Source organism: Cupressus sempervirens, chromosome 10 (genome assembly GCF_028749045.1).
Source record: "Cupressus sempervirens isolate cs-2001-9-10 chromosome 10, ASM2874904v1, whole genome shotgun sequence".
In the NCBI taxonomy this organism is placed as follows: Eukaryota; Viridiplantae; Streptophyta; class Pinopsida; order Cupressales; family Cupressaceae; genus Cupressus; species Cupressus sempervirens.
Genome location: NC_143127.1, coordinates 754,303,745 through 754,320,066, shown reverse-complemented (window position 1 = coordinate 754,320,066; position 16,322 = coordinate 754,303,745). Strand labels below are relative to the sequence as shown.

The window sequence follows — 16,322 nt, the reverse complement described above, 5'->3', positions numbered from 1 at the left end:
GAATTGTTAGATGCTAAAGGATCGTGCTATCGATACCCACAATAACCTCTCTCAGTTTTGAGATATTCAAATTCGTTTGAAATTGGCACAACGAACATGGTCGATGCCAAACCTCACAGTGTTCCTTAGTGAATTTGTGCACTTGTGTGGAACTTTCAAACCTTTGTCATGGCATCTTTTCATCGGTGCTGTAAGCTTTTGATAGCCGGGTGAACCTTAGTTATACCACTGTTTCGACCACGGAGAGCCTAGAACAATTGTGAGCACCCTGAGTCAGAGCTTCTCCAAGGTGTCGTAAGCACGTTTGGGCTACGATATTCCAACTCTTGTAACTCGAAACTCGTGGGGCCTATGGAAGAACTGTTAGATGCTAAAGGACTGTGATATTGATCCCCACAATAACCTCTCTCAATTCTGGGAGATTCAATTTTGTTTGATATTGGCACAACAACCTTGGTCTATGCTTGCAAATACCCTGAACTAGAGTGTCTCCAAGGTGCCCTAAGCACATTTGGGCTGCAATCTTTGGATGCTTGTAAAACGGTGATATCGATAAACTAATACTAACTCAAAGGCTAGCTAAAAGTGTACCGATATGGCTCTAAGTCCTTTCTTAATCTATAAAAGAAATCTTTACTATTGGGGCTCAAAGACTTCTAGAAGTAAAGTATTCTAACTATTTTGTGAATCAAGAAAAAAATATTAGCTACAGTCAAAGCTTCTAGTCTTGATATTTCTACAATCGCTCTGAGTCAAAGCTCCGCCTCCAGTTGCTTCTTAATTCTTTTTATACTCAATTATCAAGAACACAAGATCACATGAATCAAAGATAACATATGCAAATCATAGACAAAGCTTCCAATTCACACAAGTAACAATTGCACTCAATCAAAGTTTAGTTTCAATTGCTTGTTGGTATTCACTTTTCTATCAAAACAATGCTACACAATCAAAGTTTTGTTGACACAATTTCTCCAGAGCTCTCTTGCATACAAAATAAAAGATGATTTTTACAATGAGAGAACACTCCTTTATATAGGCTCAGGAGTTGAGAAAAAGATGGAGGAAAAAGTGAGAACAACTCAACCAACTTTGACCTAGTCTAACTGGAAGAGAAATTATTGGATTACATGTAACTACACATGCAATTTGCATTACATGTAATTACATAATTCCATGCAATGCATCCTCTTTGATCTACAAACAGAAAAATAAAAATAAAAACAATCTTAAAGATTGTTCTTTAGTGCCTTGAATTTAATGACGACGTTACACATTGTAGGAAGATTTGAAATATCCATTGTCTTTGATATTGCCTCTATTCTTATTGCATCTGCATATGCTAATTGCACAAGTTTTGGAATTTGATGATAAGTAATCTCAGAGATGCTTGGCTAAAGACTTGTGTAGAACAAATCTATTCATTGTATGGGTACTGAAATCATCAGAATCTAAATCAGCAGTGACTTTGATTCTATGTTACCCTTGGTTTCCAGGACGGGGGGACATGGGGACAGGGAAACGGGTTTCCGGGACAGATTTTTTTTTCTTGGAGCAGGGAACGGTAGGGGACAGCAGTGGGAACAGCTATATAAAAAGTAGGGAAAATTTAAAATATACAGGGAAATTTTAAATATTCATATAAAAATATAGATAACGCATGATTATATAAATTATAGAACCTTAACATATAATGTTTGTGTTAAATAATTTAACTTTAGAGTTCACATGAGAGTGGAAATCAAACAAATTATCAAAACTGAAACATTAATTTTATGGGACAGCCAAGGGAAAGGTTTTCGGAAGTTTTCGAGTTTCCAGGATAGGGGGACGTGGGGACGGGGTTAATTTTTTCCGGAAATGCATCCCTGGGTAACATAGCTTTGATTGTATAGTCTGAAGTCATCCTTTTAACTGTAATCAAATTAATGTGTTTATCAAGAATTTGACATCCCATTTTCTCTAAGTCATATGTGATTCCTTTTTCTATTGCCTGGTAGTCTCCCAGACTTTATTGCAACTTTGTCATGAGCTTTCTTAGTGTCTCCTCCTTGTAACCAATGAGCCCATGACATCTATAAAATATTTCACAAGATGGAAGAATGTCACATGTAACCATGACATCTAGATCAAATTTAGCAATGTCATCCTAGTCATTAAGAATTCCTTTCAAAGCGTCAGTTTCTTGAGTCAAAGAAGAAATCAAGTTTTGTTCCATTTCATCCATGTTTTTGATATGCCTAAGGACTTTAATCGTATCTGTAATAGCTTGAACTCCTTCAGAAATGATTTCTCCTATCCAAGACTTAGCAACTTCTACTATCCTTCTCTCTCTGGATGTCTGAGACACAATAAAAACATTTTGCGAAGATTGTTGCTGAATAACTTCATTTAAATGAGCAACCTCCTGCTTGAGCTGATTTTTCTTTTCCCATAATTCATGATTGCTTTTTGATGGATTGGCAAGTGTATCTTGAGCATCCTGTAAGCATCCTAGTCTTGACTACTTTTCGATCTCTACCTTGGTGAACTTGTAATCCTAATGGGTAAGTTCTTCAATAGGCTTGTCCACTAGTGGCTCAACAACCTCTAAAAAATCAACCAAGATCCTTGAAACAATCTTACCTTTCAAAGATTTGGACTTAGTTTTCTTAAGATGAAGGTCATTTGGGGTATGAAAAACTCTCTCCTTTTCATTGTAATTCTACTCAACCAAGCAGGTAAACTGAAATCCTCACTTACGAAAACAAGTGCAATAGGGACAATTGGCATTGATCTTGATTGTATTTTTGTGGTGACCGAGCAAGATTCCATTTGCATAGCTGAATTCATAGGTGCATGATGAGAAGATTCTGTCATGAACAACTCAAAACTTGTTATGGATGAATCAAGTTGAGAAACTTGACCTTCTGTGAGAGTTGGAAAATCCTTGAACACATTCTCCAAATGTTCACATTGCTCAACTATTAAGATGGTAGGGGCTACTTGAGATATAGGAAAAGTCGATGTATTTACTTCCGAGGCTGGGATGGAAGGCGTGAAAAAGTGGAGAAGGAATCCACATCATCATTTATCACACTTAAGAAAGGTGTTTCCTGCATAGATGGCTTCTGAGATTGTGAAGGCTGTGGAGGAGAGATAATCATGACTTCGCATTCCTCTTCTTCATCCTCTTTATTTAGTTCCTCCTTAGATTCTTCCTCTGACTATTGAACTAGTTTAAGGGTCTGAGATGATTACCCTTCAACTTGAATTTGAGAGATTTCTTTACATCAGAAGAAGCATCACCTTTACCTGTGATTTCCAACTGTGACTTCCTTCCAATCGAAACCTAATTTCGAATTAATTGAGACCTTTAATTTTCAACCACTCATTAGTGTCTGCCAAGATGGATTGAAAACGATCCATGATAGAAGTACTTTCTTTTCGTTGCCATTGAATAGGAAAAGGGCATCGTCTATCAAAATCAACTTGATGATATTTTGGATCAAGAATATTGCCATCATCTTCAATATGAAAATCAGACGGGATCTTGAGCTTATTAAGATCAATGATTTGCTGCAAAGTCAATCTGCAGTAATCCATTCTCATTATATCCAATTTTGACTGCATATCAATCCAAATATCTTCTATATGATGAACATGAGTAAATGCCCTCTTGATTTGATAATTCATCTCTCTATAATCAAAATCAAATCTAGCTTTGAATCTCTTCAATGTGAGCAACTGAAGTTCTGCTTCCATGGCTTTTTCTTTGTATACAAAATTGATCATATAACGAACAATTACCAGGGGTTTGATAGAAGAAATACCAAAGTCGAGTCTATGCAGAGAATGCTGATTAGATCAAACCCCCATGAGTTGTTTGGCCAACTCCATAAGAATGACCTTGTTAGTGACATACCTAGGTAAGGTATATGGCTCTCCTTTAAAGTACCCAACCCTCAAATAGGTAAAGGTTGGAAATTGGATAAAGATACAACCATACTAATTTATTTTATCCCAAGCTTCATCAGATACCCTTTTAACAAACAATTGCCTATCAAACAAACACCAAAAATGTCCAATGAATGCATCCTGAACTCTTCTGTAATGGTGCTTACTATTTGTCAGAGTAATCTGATAGCAGTATTCCCAAACTAGAATTTGGAGATGATCTGCCTTGATAGAGAGTCCAGAAAAAGATCCCATAGCAGCAACAATATAAACAAGGTAGGAATTCATTTAAAAAGGTGCTGAAATTCCCACATTAAGTAATTGCTCACAGAATGCAGTGCTGATTAGTTCTCCCCAAAAGATGTGTTCTTTGTTATTCATGATTTGAAAAATAAATTTATAAATCCATGGTTCAAAATCACTGGATTCTTTAAGACCACATACTTTGCTAAGAAGAGTAACTAAGTCGTTGTACTCTAGCTTAAAATTGGATCCATGAATAGTTTTTGGCCATCATGAGAAATTATTGCTGTTGGAATCCAACCAATATAGATTAACATGCTTCTGATAATTTCCCTTATTCGCATTCCAAATCTCCAAAGATGACTCTTTGGTCAAATCCATGCACTCTGCACTCTGCGACACTTTGAAAATCTGCTCAATAACCTTTTGATCAAGGCTTATACTAACATCACCATCAACATCCTTGATGGTTTTTGACTTTGGACTGAAATGCTTTGCACATCCAAGAACAAACTCTGGTTCCAGAGCAGCCATGGGAAATGTGGACACCAAATGAATATTACTCCTTTTGATGCGTTTCGTTTCATGACTAACAGGAGCTTCTATCCTTAGTAGGAAATCAGTCATGTCCACATGCCCGATGTTTGTATCTGACACATTATCAAGAATGGACGTGCCTAAGATGAAGTTGCACGAGCCAACTCTTTATCATATTGGTATTTCATTTTACCTTTAGATTTTGACGGTGAGGGCATCTCTTGTGCTTGTGCTGCAACATGAAAATTCCAAAATGTGAACATATCATCAGAGGAAATTGCCATAAAACATTGATTCTTGATCAACAACAAAGGTTCAAAGTATGGATTAGACACTTCGAAGATCCAATGAGATGATCTCAAAAAGAGACATCATGCATATGTAGAGGATGGAAAACGGTTGGTGGAGAGAAAGAAAACATGAAGTGGGAATGAAAAGTGACAGATATGCTTTGAGACATGAAAGTTGAGTGCATGGAAAGACATGCAAATGAAAATTTTTGACTTTAAAAAGTGACTTTGAGTCAAAAATGGGTTTTTAAGATGTCATTGCACTAAAAGTGAATTTCATGTATATGTGACATGTAATGAGGAATGGGAAGTGAGATGACATGTGAATGCGGATGGAAGATGAGCCTACATGTAATCACATGTAAAAGATGAGATGCAATGCATTATGACATAGAAAGCGAAATTACATGTAATTTTCTCATGAAGTCTAATTGCATATGAAGAAATGAATGCAATGTGCTTTAGCATGAAATGGTAAATATAGAATGAAATGATGCACTTGCACAAAGAGGTGGAAGGTGAAGTGAAGTGAAACATGCTCAAGTTGTTGGGAAAGAACTTGCAACTTCTTCAAAATGAATAAAAACGGAAACGCAAACAAACAAAACACAAAAAAAAACATAAAACATACCTTTGGCATAAGACTCAAACATGTCAACAAGCAAGCTACATCAATATGCAAACTCGAATTTGGAATTTGGGAAAAAACTAAAAGCACGGAAATGAAACTTTTCATAATTTTTAAAGGGAAAATGCACTTTTCATGACATCTATATCAACAAGTGTGTAATGTCAAGCTAAAAAATGCATAAAATCAGCAAGATAAGCATGAATTAATTGGCAGTAAGGAAAATGTCCACTTGATGATTATATGCCAAAAATGAAGGAGAAAGAAACTCCAACTTTGAAAATCTTGAAACAAACTTAAATTTCTTCAACCTTGCAATGATGAATATAATTAATGAGCTGCAAAAGAGGCATTTTTCATGTCCAATCCTAAAAACGTGGTCAACAACCTCCAATGAATGTAGTGTTTTTGGCAAAGTGCATGTGTAGAACCTGTTTTTGATAAAAAACGTTGTTTCAATAGGGCATTACATGCAGCATTTTTCACCTTACAATGCAAAAACGTGAGCCTCAATGGAATAAACAATAATCAAAACTCCAAATCGACTGTTTCTTTGGCAAAAAGTGGGTTCTAATGGCCCAAATCTGAGCATTTTTGTCCAAAATGTGGTTTCAAATTGCATTAAAAGAAACGCTTTTTGCAAGAGAAAACAATGCCTAAAGCATGAGAATACATGGAAATACAAAACTGCCCCTAGAGGAGAAGATTTCAAGAGTTTTCATGGAGAGATCTGGTTTCTACATGCAAAAACGTGGATTTGGAAAGCATATGCATGGGTCAGTTTTGCCCTTTGATGCAAAATCAGGTTCTCAAGAGGCAATAACATGTATTGACAAATTCAAACTCACTCTAGAGGTGCATATGCATGTTTTAGAAAGATGTCTTTGGCTTCTCTTTACTAAACGCACTCTTGAGGTGCATATGCATGTTTTTAAAAATATGCATATTGGTAAAAAACGTGGTCTTGGGATGCAAGAGCTCTTTTTAAAACATGTAAATGTGCTGGCCTTTGTTGAATGCACTCTTCGAGTGCATATGCATATTTTGAAAACATGAAATATGCTTGGCGCATTCTTGGGAGGTCATTGCATATTTTGAATCAAAGGCATTTTCATGCTTTTGGTTCAAAAGCTCACTCTCTAGATGCATTTGAAATATGCAAATGGGTGTAAAGGTTAAATTGCACAACTTAAGTGATTTAAATAAGCAAATGTTCATTTAATTTTTGAAAAAATATTACTTTTTAGGCCATAAATAATATTTACACTATATGTTTTATCATATAACATGCAAATATTATTTAAAAAGTAATATTTATTAGGTTGTTTATATTCAAAACTCAAAAATTAAATTAAACTATATAGTTTATATAGTGACTTAAGTGAAATAAAAAAGCAACTCGACTTAAAAATATAACATAAAGTGCTTTATAGTTACTTTAAGTGAAAAATCAAAAAGTAACTCAACTTAAAAATATAACATAAAGTGTATTTAAGTTATATTTTTCAAAAAGTGAATGTCAACTTCAAAATATAATTGTTACTCAATTTTCATACATGTTCAAATAGAGTAAAAGCATACATGTTTAGCACTCTCAAGTTGTATTCAGAATTGCAAAAAAGAAGCATTTTATTCATTTTGAAATAGTATACAGTGTTTTTTGGTACAATTGATGTTTACAAGCGAGGAATGAAGATGCTCAAAGTAAATTTTCCTCACACATTTGACTGTGAGAGTAGTCTCTATCTACTGATATATATTCCTACTCTACTGAAATGAATAACGTGAAAGAAGAATAAAGAGAGGAAAGCTCATGGGCATTGGTCATTGCTTGTAATGATTGGTCGAGTTGCATCCACTCGCGTCCATCTGTTTGATGCCTTGAACCGCATCCTTTCCATGAATTTGATCCCTGCATTCATAAAGAAAGATAGGTTAGATCTAATGGATCTAAGCAATGCTAGTACTTCACTTCACCTCACATTCACAGTCCTAACATGCTACTCATCTTAGCAAACTAAAGACATACATCAGGAGAGAAAGAGCACAATCATGAACAAAAGCTTTAAAGGAACAAGTCATATTTGATTTGAAACCTTTTTTTTTTTAATATAAAAAAGGTCAAACATTAAAGGGACAAGTTGAATAGGCTTGAAAGCGTTTGTTTCAGACAAAGTAATAGGGCTGAAAACATCAAGTTGCAGAAGGAGAATAGTGCAAGGTGCTAACAGGATGAGTTAGAAATGTAAAATAAGACTACACTTAAGAATAAAATATTCATGTTTGTACAACAGGAAAGAAGTATATGGAAGATATGAATAAAGTTTGTTGATGAAGCTAAACATATATGTTTTAAATCAGATTGATATACACACTTTACTCATTATTGCTGTAAGTTTGAAAACTTAGAAGCTGTCCAATTTTGAAGTAGACAAATATAAAAGAAAGTTTCTTCAGATTTTTTACAATTTGCAATAGAAATAGGAATATGGCAGGAATGTTTCAGAAGATCACGAAAAAACTAAATAGCCATTGTATTTAAAGAATGAATTTAAAATCTGAAACAACAGGTCTTGGCTGAAGAAAGAAAAATTTTCATACAAGGAAACCAGAATGCTACAAGAATCATTAATGTGAATTTCGTAATAGTGATCATACTAACAGAAGAAAATCAAATCTGAATGAAGGAAATAGGATGGAATTGAGGCACTCACGTGTATATGTGTCAATACCTACAAGTGCTAATAAACAAAATTGAAGTTGAATTTTTGACCTTTAACCTCCAATAACAAAAAGATTTGTTACAAATAATTGTTGGTTGAACAAAATGCAGGTCTAAGTTTTGCATCAGCAGAGGAAGAAATATGGACAATCCAGTCGTTACATTCCAGAAAAGGGTAATTGAAGAAGAAAGCGTGAAATTCACAACATAAGTCTCTTACAGAGTGATTGTATGTATAATACCAGTAAAACAAAATAATTTCTATATTGGTTTATTATTCAAACAACAGATAACAAGAGATAAAGAAACTCACAACAATTATGGTATTCATGGCATAGAAGAGAGATACAGTTTTAGAACTTGTGGCATTTGAAGTAATAAAAAAGAACAATAGCAACTGCACAAACGTCCATCTACAAGTCACGAAATGGAGAAGTCACTAGAAATTCATGCCATAAACCAGCAGGGAAATGAACCAATAAAACCCCATTTACAACTAGGTATTCACGGCTTGAATTTCATAGTAGCTCATTATGAAATCTTACACATATAAAAACCCAAATCTGAAGTAATGATAGAAGATCACACTAGTCACAACAGAATAATGTCCATGAGCATCAATAATGAAGGAAATGGAGTCACGGTAGGAGACCCAAAAAGCAAAATGGAGTCACGGTAGGAGACCCAAAAAGCACAATGGAGTCATGGCAACCATCAAACTAATCTGTGAGGAGAATGAGCATGGAGAACAGTGGAGTGATGGCGAAAAACGTAAGGAAAAAACCCAGAAATGTAGTAACAGCCAACAAATATTGAAGGAAAAGGAGTCACGACATCATAGAAACTCGTGCTTTGAAGTAACAACCGAGCACTCACAACAAAAACCCACAAAATAGTAGAGAAACTCACGACAAACGTCAAAACAGCCCAGCACATAGGAGAAATGCAACCACACCCAGGACAAGAAGGAAAAACTCCAGTTTCCTGTCCATGGTGAGAGGACAACAACAAATATGAAGCCATGGCAGAATTCAATAGCTGAAGTTTGCAAATTTCCCCAAAACAATGGTGTCTAGGGTTTGAAGACTTGCGTTCCAAGAAGAATCAAATCGAATAGATAGATAAAATGCCTTCTTTCATGAATTTCTTGCTTTTTTAATGTTATATCAAATTACATGAAGATTTTGGGTCCGCAAGTCTTCCTTTTATAAGGGAGTTGTAATTTTATTAAAGTTATAGTGTATAACTTAGCTCTAAAGTCTATATTATTGTTTAATTACAAACCTTATTGCATTGTTATCATTTTTATAATAATTATTAATTCAATTGATATTTGATAAATCAACTAATTAATAGTAAATATTAAAATGCAAAGGTCGTAAAGTGGAAGATTAAAATCATAAAGGAAAGACAAATCTAAGACAAAGCTATTTTTAGACTAAGTGGAGAGAAGAGGAATGTGCATGTTTAAAATGCCTAAGTTCGAAGGTGGACGTTCAGTGACTATTTTTGGATTTGCATTTCAGACTTACGACTTTGGAGTCAATTATGGAGCTATTTTTGGCATTTTCAATCTTCTTGGACTTGTTTGCATGCATGTGTGGTCAAGGTACAGCTTGGAGTGCATGAGATATATTTTTGGAATTGTTAGGCTATTCTTATAAATAGTTAACCCATAATTTCGACCCTCACTTGCTGATTTTGTGGGAAGGTGTTGTTGAGTTTGTTATTGTTATATACCCCTCTTGTTCAGATTTTGGGGGGTTTAGATTTTGAGAGGAGAGAGATGTGCATGTGATATTCATCCTTGGTATCATTTTCTCGATTGTTTCGAGCTATTATGCAGAGATATTGTTATTTGGGCCTTTGATTGTAATACAGTTTTCATTGGATTCAAGTTTTGGAGTGAAGGATTTGGTTGTATGCTTTGTGGTGATTGATGTTATTTAGTTGTGTTTTATTGATAAACCTTTTAAATTATGTCTCATTTTGTATCTCCCATGTTTGATATCTGTTTTCATAGGTTTTGAGATGTGTTTTTTTATTGATATATTCGATTTTGATTAATTTCCTTTCGTATATTCATATTCTAACCTTCTCTTAAAATATTGATATGAATTATCAGTTCTTTCAAGCTTGGTTGTCGTGATTATCTATCGAAATATTTCATTGTGTTGCGAGTATAACAGTGTTTTGTGTTATCAATTCTGGTGTATTACCTTAGTTTTCATCATTTAGGTTTTCATTTTTCAGGTTTATCTCTACCCTTTTCCATACAAATTTCACGTCTTCATTAGCATAGGTGAGATACTAGATATATTAGACAAGAACCGGCCTAGATTCCGGAGGTTCAATCAGGTCATATGTTACCCAGAACCTTTGGTTGATCCAGTGTTTCTCCAAAATTGCTAAGGGTTTTAGGACATAAAGCAAATTAGGGTGCAGATTTTGGAGATAACAATAATATGATATTTTAAATCATGCAGTTGCCCCTGGAAAGTCCACCTTTTGGACACTAAAATGATCATATCTTTTGACTTCCAACTCCGATTAAGCCCTAAGATATACCGAATCAAAGGGAAAACTGAAAGCAATAACTTGAGCAAAACCAAAGGACTAAACCAACAAACATACACTCAAAAATGAGAAAAAAGACGTTGAAGGCATCAAAAGTCAAGCATATGTTCGACAAACAGAAAAATGAAAAAGACTTGATGAAAACCTTTAGTAAAAGGGTTCATTATATCAATTGGGGTCAATTGATTGAGCAATGTTATCCAATTAAATAATGAACTAAACTTAGAGAAATGCGAAACTAAGTTGAAAAGTTACCTACTTTTTGTGGTGACAAATGCAGGACAACAAACCACCAAGCTCTTAGCTTGGTTGTGGCAAAAGTAACTCCCTTGTTTCCAATGTGGCAAGAGGGAGCTACTCTTGACACCCTTGGAAAAAGTTCCCTAAAAGCTAATCAAATGAAAGCATAACATTCGATATCATAAGATTGGATTAAATCATGAGAATGCAATGCATGCTCCAATACAATAAAAACAATATATATCTATGTATATATGAATATTTGTACTTATGCATACTTATATATGTTTATATATTCATGAGTACATAGAGCAACATAGACCAAATGCTAAAACATCGCATTTATATTTTTGCAGGTGGATACATATTTTATACATGTATCTATTATATATACATATAAACAAAAAGTATGAAATGCAAGGATAGTTAATTAATGATTACTAAGGTTGTTATTAAAAGTGATAAGGCAACCAAACACTTAAGACAACTACACCTCCTTGGCACTTAGCTACTTGTTATCTCTTGAAATTACACCCTCATTAAATTTGACAATAATTTAACATTTCAAGAGAACAATGGAAACACTTCTAAGCTGTGGGTGAACTATAGAAGAAGTGAATCTCTGGGTAAGGCCGGCTCCTAGCTTTCTCACACTGCAAAAACTATTGATTTTCTAGGAAAAGGGGAGAAAATAGATAGCTTAATAGGAAAGATGAAACTGAAAACTAAAACAAAAACTTTATACGAAGGTGAACAGCTTCATACAGACACTTAACCTCAATTGCAAAGAGCGAAAAGTCACAACTTATTATGGATCCTTTGTGCATAAATATTTCATTAACAAGTATGAATGATGCAAATACTATCAAGGAAAAATGATTTTCACAAGTTAGCATTTAAAACACTTCTACAACACTGCTAATAACTTGCACTAAAAGTCACTTGCAGAAAGATGAAGGTAATTGAGATAGAAACTACAAAACAAAATGCTTAAAAAGAAAAAACATTTGTAGTTCTTGTTTCATCAATCACATGACATACTAAATGCAATAATTAGTAGGATTTAGAACTCTGCAAATAGAATAAGACCTGTTGAATATATCGATTTTAAATGCAAATGAGTTACAAAGAAAATGATGCCAAAAAGACTAAGGATAGAGAAAAATAACAATCACTAAGTCCTCTCAAATCACTAATCAGAACTGAACTGAAAATGAATTCAAAACTCACTTAAAAAATCACCAACAACCCTTGGGGTCAGATGCTAGAAAAAAGCCTAGAAAAGAGGGCCTAGAAACTTCCATAATAAAGTTCCACCCCTGAAAAATATCCACTAAGTCATAAACACCCTTATGACTCACTCTGAACTGTCCACAAAACACTCCAACTGGCCATGAAGACTTCTTAACTGACAAGACAAGGTCAAACTCGACCTGTAGCCTCCTACATTCCCTGCACATGTCTTCAAACTGACTCATAACTCACAACATCCCAATAAATGGAAAATTACACGTCCTTTTATCTTTTAAATGCATTTAAAAAAAAAAAAAACAAATTTTAAATAGTTTATAAATACCATTAAATAGTTTATTTTCACGAAGTGATAATACATTTAAAGATATGACTTAAGATAATTTCCTAGGACTAAGATATTAAAACCCCCCACACTGCAAAAGTTTTAAACAAGAAACTTAGCTAAAATAGATTAAAAATCCCAATCAAATTCCCCGGATTCCAAAACTTATGAAATCCGACTTGTGGGCTCATTTTATCAACATTGAGTTTTCAAACCCAACTCATTTTGGCATTCACGAAGGTTGGAGAAGCTTCCTCGGCTAGGGTTTGAGGAGAAAGTTGCAGCGCATTTCCATGATATTGAGACATATAAGGTTCAGCTGCTACTGTTTATCTGATTCTTTCATCTTCATTTGCTGTTGACGGCTCTTTGCACTTGATATATCGTTTCCTTTTGTTGGAATTTGAATAGGCTTTAACTATTGTTATTTCCTCAACAAGTTTATAAATCTGGAAACAACATTAACACTTCAAATTTGGTATTCAGCCGCTTCATTAATTCTCATGCGGCTTTGGATCTTCTAATTGTTTTTGCTTTAAAAAATCTGAAGTTTCTTGTGCCGCCATTAGTGAGTTTGATGGTTTTCTCTTAACATTGCCTTTTCCCTCAGTGAGTTCGTGCCTTCTAGAGATGCCATTAGTGTTTGAAATTTGTCATTTGGCTGCCACAACCTTCTAGCTGGTAAGATTTTCCTCAAATGCAAAAAGAATTGATACTTTTCTAGGTTTAAAAAAAAAAAAAACTGGCCATGGCTTTGGAGCCTGTACACGTGTTCTTCCTTTTGCATTGTATTATTTCACCCATATCTATGTGGGTTTTCTCCTTCATTAGCTATGATATTTCATGGCTGTAGCTTTTGTCATTTCTAGCTGTATTCTGGAGTTGAAATTTTGATGCCGTATCATCCTAGAGGGTAAATCTTATACGATTTTGGAGATTCTTTTGACATTTCAGGTAATTTTTCGCTTATTAAATTCTATTATTCTCCTTGCAAATTTGTGACTTCTATATCATTTTCGCTTGCTAGAATTTGAATAGGTTTTAACTGTTGTTAATTCCTGTTTCTAAATCTGGTTACTTTAGAACTTGACGATGTCCCTCTGGTGATTCGACCCATAGATTGAAGTGTGGAATCTAAAATTATTGTTCTCTGTCCATTTTGGTATCTGATGATATATCAAAGAACTCAGAATTTATGACTTTTCCGTCTTTACTTCTGTTTATTTTGTTTCCTTTAGCTGTTGTTTATATCCCTCTCAAATTCAGTATGACTCATTTACTGTTTTGTTTCTCACGTGATGATATTAATCATTTATTTTCAGATATATTGCTTCGAATGAGTTTACCAAAGATTATTTTTCACAAGAAAATTTGTTAGGATTCAAACTGCATGTCTGGTCTCCGATAGACTATCTTAGTATCCTTGCTGGATTGTTTGTTCATGGATTTGCTTGCTTTTATTGCTTTATATTTTGCTCAGATGTCCATGAGTGTACTATTATCACCTGTAACCTTCAACCATTTCTATGCGGTTTCCCATGTATGTCTCTTTGCATTGGGTTTTGATAATCATGTAGCCTTTCAGTGTTTTGTAGGGATGGCACACTTTGTGAAAACTGTTATCAACATATTATTTTCCATCTTCCTTGATGGTAGGTGCATCTCTCTGCATATAATTTTGATTGCAAGACAATGTTTCTAAAGCTTGCTAGCGTCCATCCATTCATAATGCAAGATCAGCAATTTTATTTCCACTTTTGCCAAGACTAGTAGCACCTTTGACAGTATTTAGATGATCTGAGCAGTCTTCTTGATGCAGACTTGTAACTTGAATAGGCTTCCTCTTCTTTTTATTTCATTGGTTGCACTTGATCTTTAAATGTCTGATTTCCTGTTTGTTACCATGTGTATATTTCATTTCCAAGTTGATTCTGAAATATTGCAGCTAACTGTAATGTTTCAGACTGATGTAAATCTGTCCCTTTGATATCCTTATTGTACTTTCGATCAGCTTTGATGCTCCAATCTCTTATAAGCATGCCGGGCTCAATAACCCTTGTGGGAGCTTACGGTTATATCCATGTACTTTTTAAGAGATCGGATGCTGTATAGGAAACAAACATGTTAGGAAAAATAGATCAGGATTTTGTTTTTTGGAGTTTTTATATGTAAATGCATGTGTGGGGCAAGGGGTGAGCTCGTTTGTCATTGCTTAGATCATTTTGATCTAACTCATTTTTTGCATTTGTAGGATCTGGAACGGGAGCATGGAAGGTTGGAACAAAAGAAGCGAGCGTGTGGGCAACCAGCAACAAGAGGGTCATTCCAGGCAATGGCTGGCACCTATGAACCCTTTTGCTTTTGCGTTATTTCTTTCTTGACTTGCATTTATATGTAAAAATCTGATTCTAACTTATTTTTTCTTACTAGTTAGTTTCATGGCTTGTGTGAAACACTATGGACATTTAATAAATGAACTTGCATTTTCAGAAAAGCATGTAGTACTTGTTTTATATGTTTCTTTTTTGGATAATGCTTTTCGTCATAAAATGTAATCCATTAAGTATGAAATATCAAGTGAAATCATTTCAGCAGCACGACCTTTTTTTTTTGAACTGATAGGTCAAAAAGATAACACTACTAATAGCCCCTCTTAAGGAACTGACAACATTTGTGGTTCTAGTTTGGATTACATTCATGATTTGTACCATTTGTTTGTGCCCTCCTACGTTGATGATATTCTTTCCCCGCTTGCGAGATGATTCACCTCTTGCATCCATTGACACAAGTGGATTAGATATCCATGTCATTGATATAATCTCAACTACCAAGCTAATCATAAATTTGCATCAACGATTCATTTCCTATTTCCATATGAGATAATATTATTTCTTTTATAACAAAATATACTTTGGAATCCACATAACCAAAATTAATAGAAATTACATTTCTAATCTCATTAGAAAAGTTTATGAACATAATTTAACTGAAATCCACTTACCTACCAAAGTCACATTTCACAAGAATTAGTTATCATGGTTATAAAATATTAGGGTAACAAGGAAGGGTGGTAAAAAGTCGAACTTGGACATATTAACATGGGAGAACTTGATTCCTTGCAGATGACTAGGTGCCACCTCAACATGCTTATTTGTCAATGTTTGTTTCAACACCAATTCTTCATCCTCCCCACTTCATGTTTTTTTTCTTTATCTTCATCTTGCACATGCTGATGTTGATGTTGTCACTTGCATTGTTTGTTCACCATCATCTTCCATGCAATCATTTTTGTCTTTGAATCTGATTTGCACCCAATTTTTGCCCTAAAATTTTAAACTGATTATAGCCGTTGAACCAAATTATTTCTTCATGTTCATATGAAATTGAATTAGTTCATTATAGCCATTGTTATAAAATGTTAGTTATAGCCGTTGCTTATTCCTTCATGTTCATGTGAAATCGAATTAGTTAATTATAGCTGTTGTATCGATTTAATTATCATATGAAATTAAGTTAGTTAATTCTAGCAGTTGTATCAATTTATTCCTGATCATGTGAAATAGAGTCAGTTAA

The 16,322-nt window shown here is 34.3% G+C and overlaps 1 long non-coding RNA gene across 1 annotated transcript in view; it reads left to right on the top strand.

Moving 5' to 3' along the window:
• The window catches only part of LOC149536072 (uncharacterized), a 103,638-nt gene extending 88,392 nt beyond the window's left edge, over positions 1 to 15,246 (top strand). The window contains exon 4 of the long non-coding RNA XR_016357010.1: positions 15,001 to 15,246. This is a non-coding gene — a long non-coding RNA (uncharacterized LOC149536072). The remainder of the gene's footprint in view (positions 1 to 15,000) is intronic.
• The last annotated feature ends 1,076 nt before the right edge of the window (positions 15,247 to 16,322 follow it).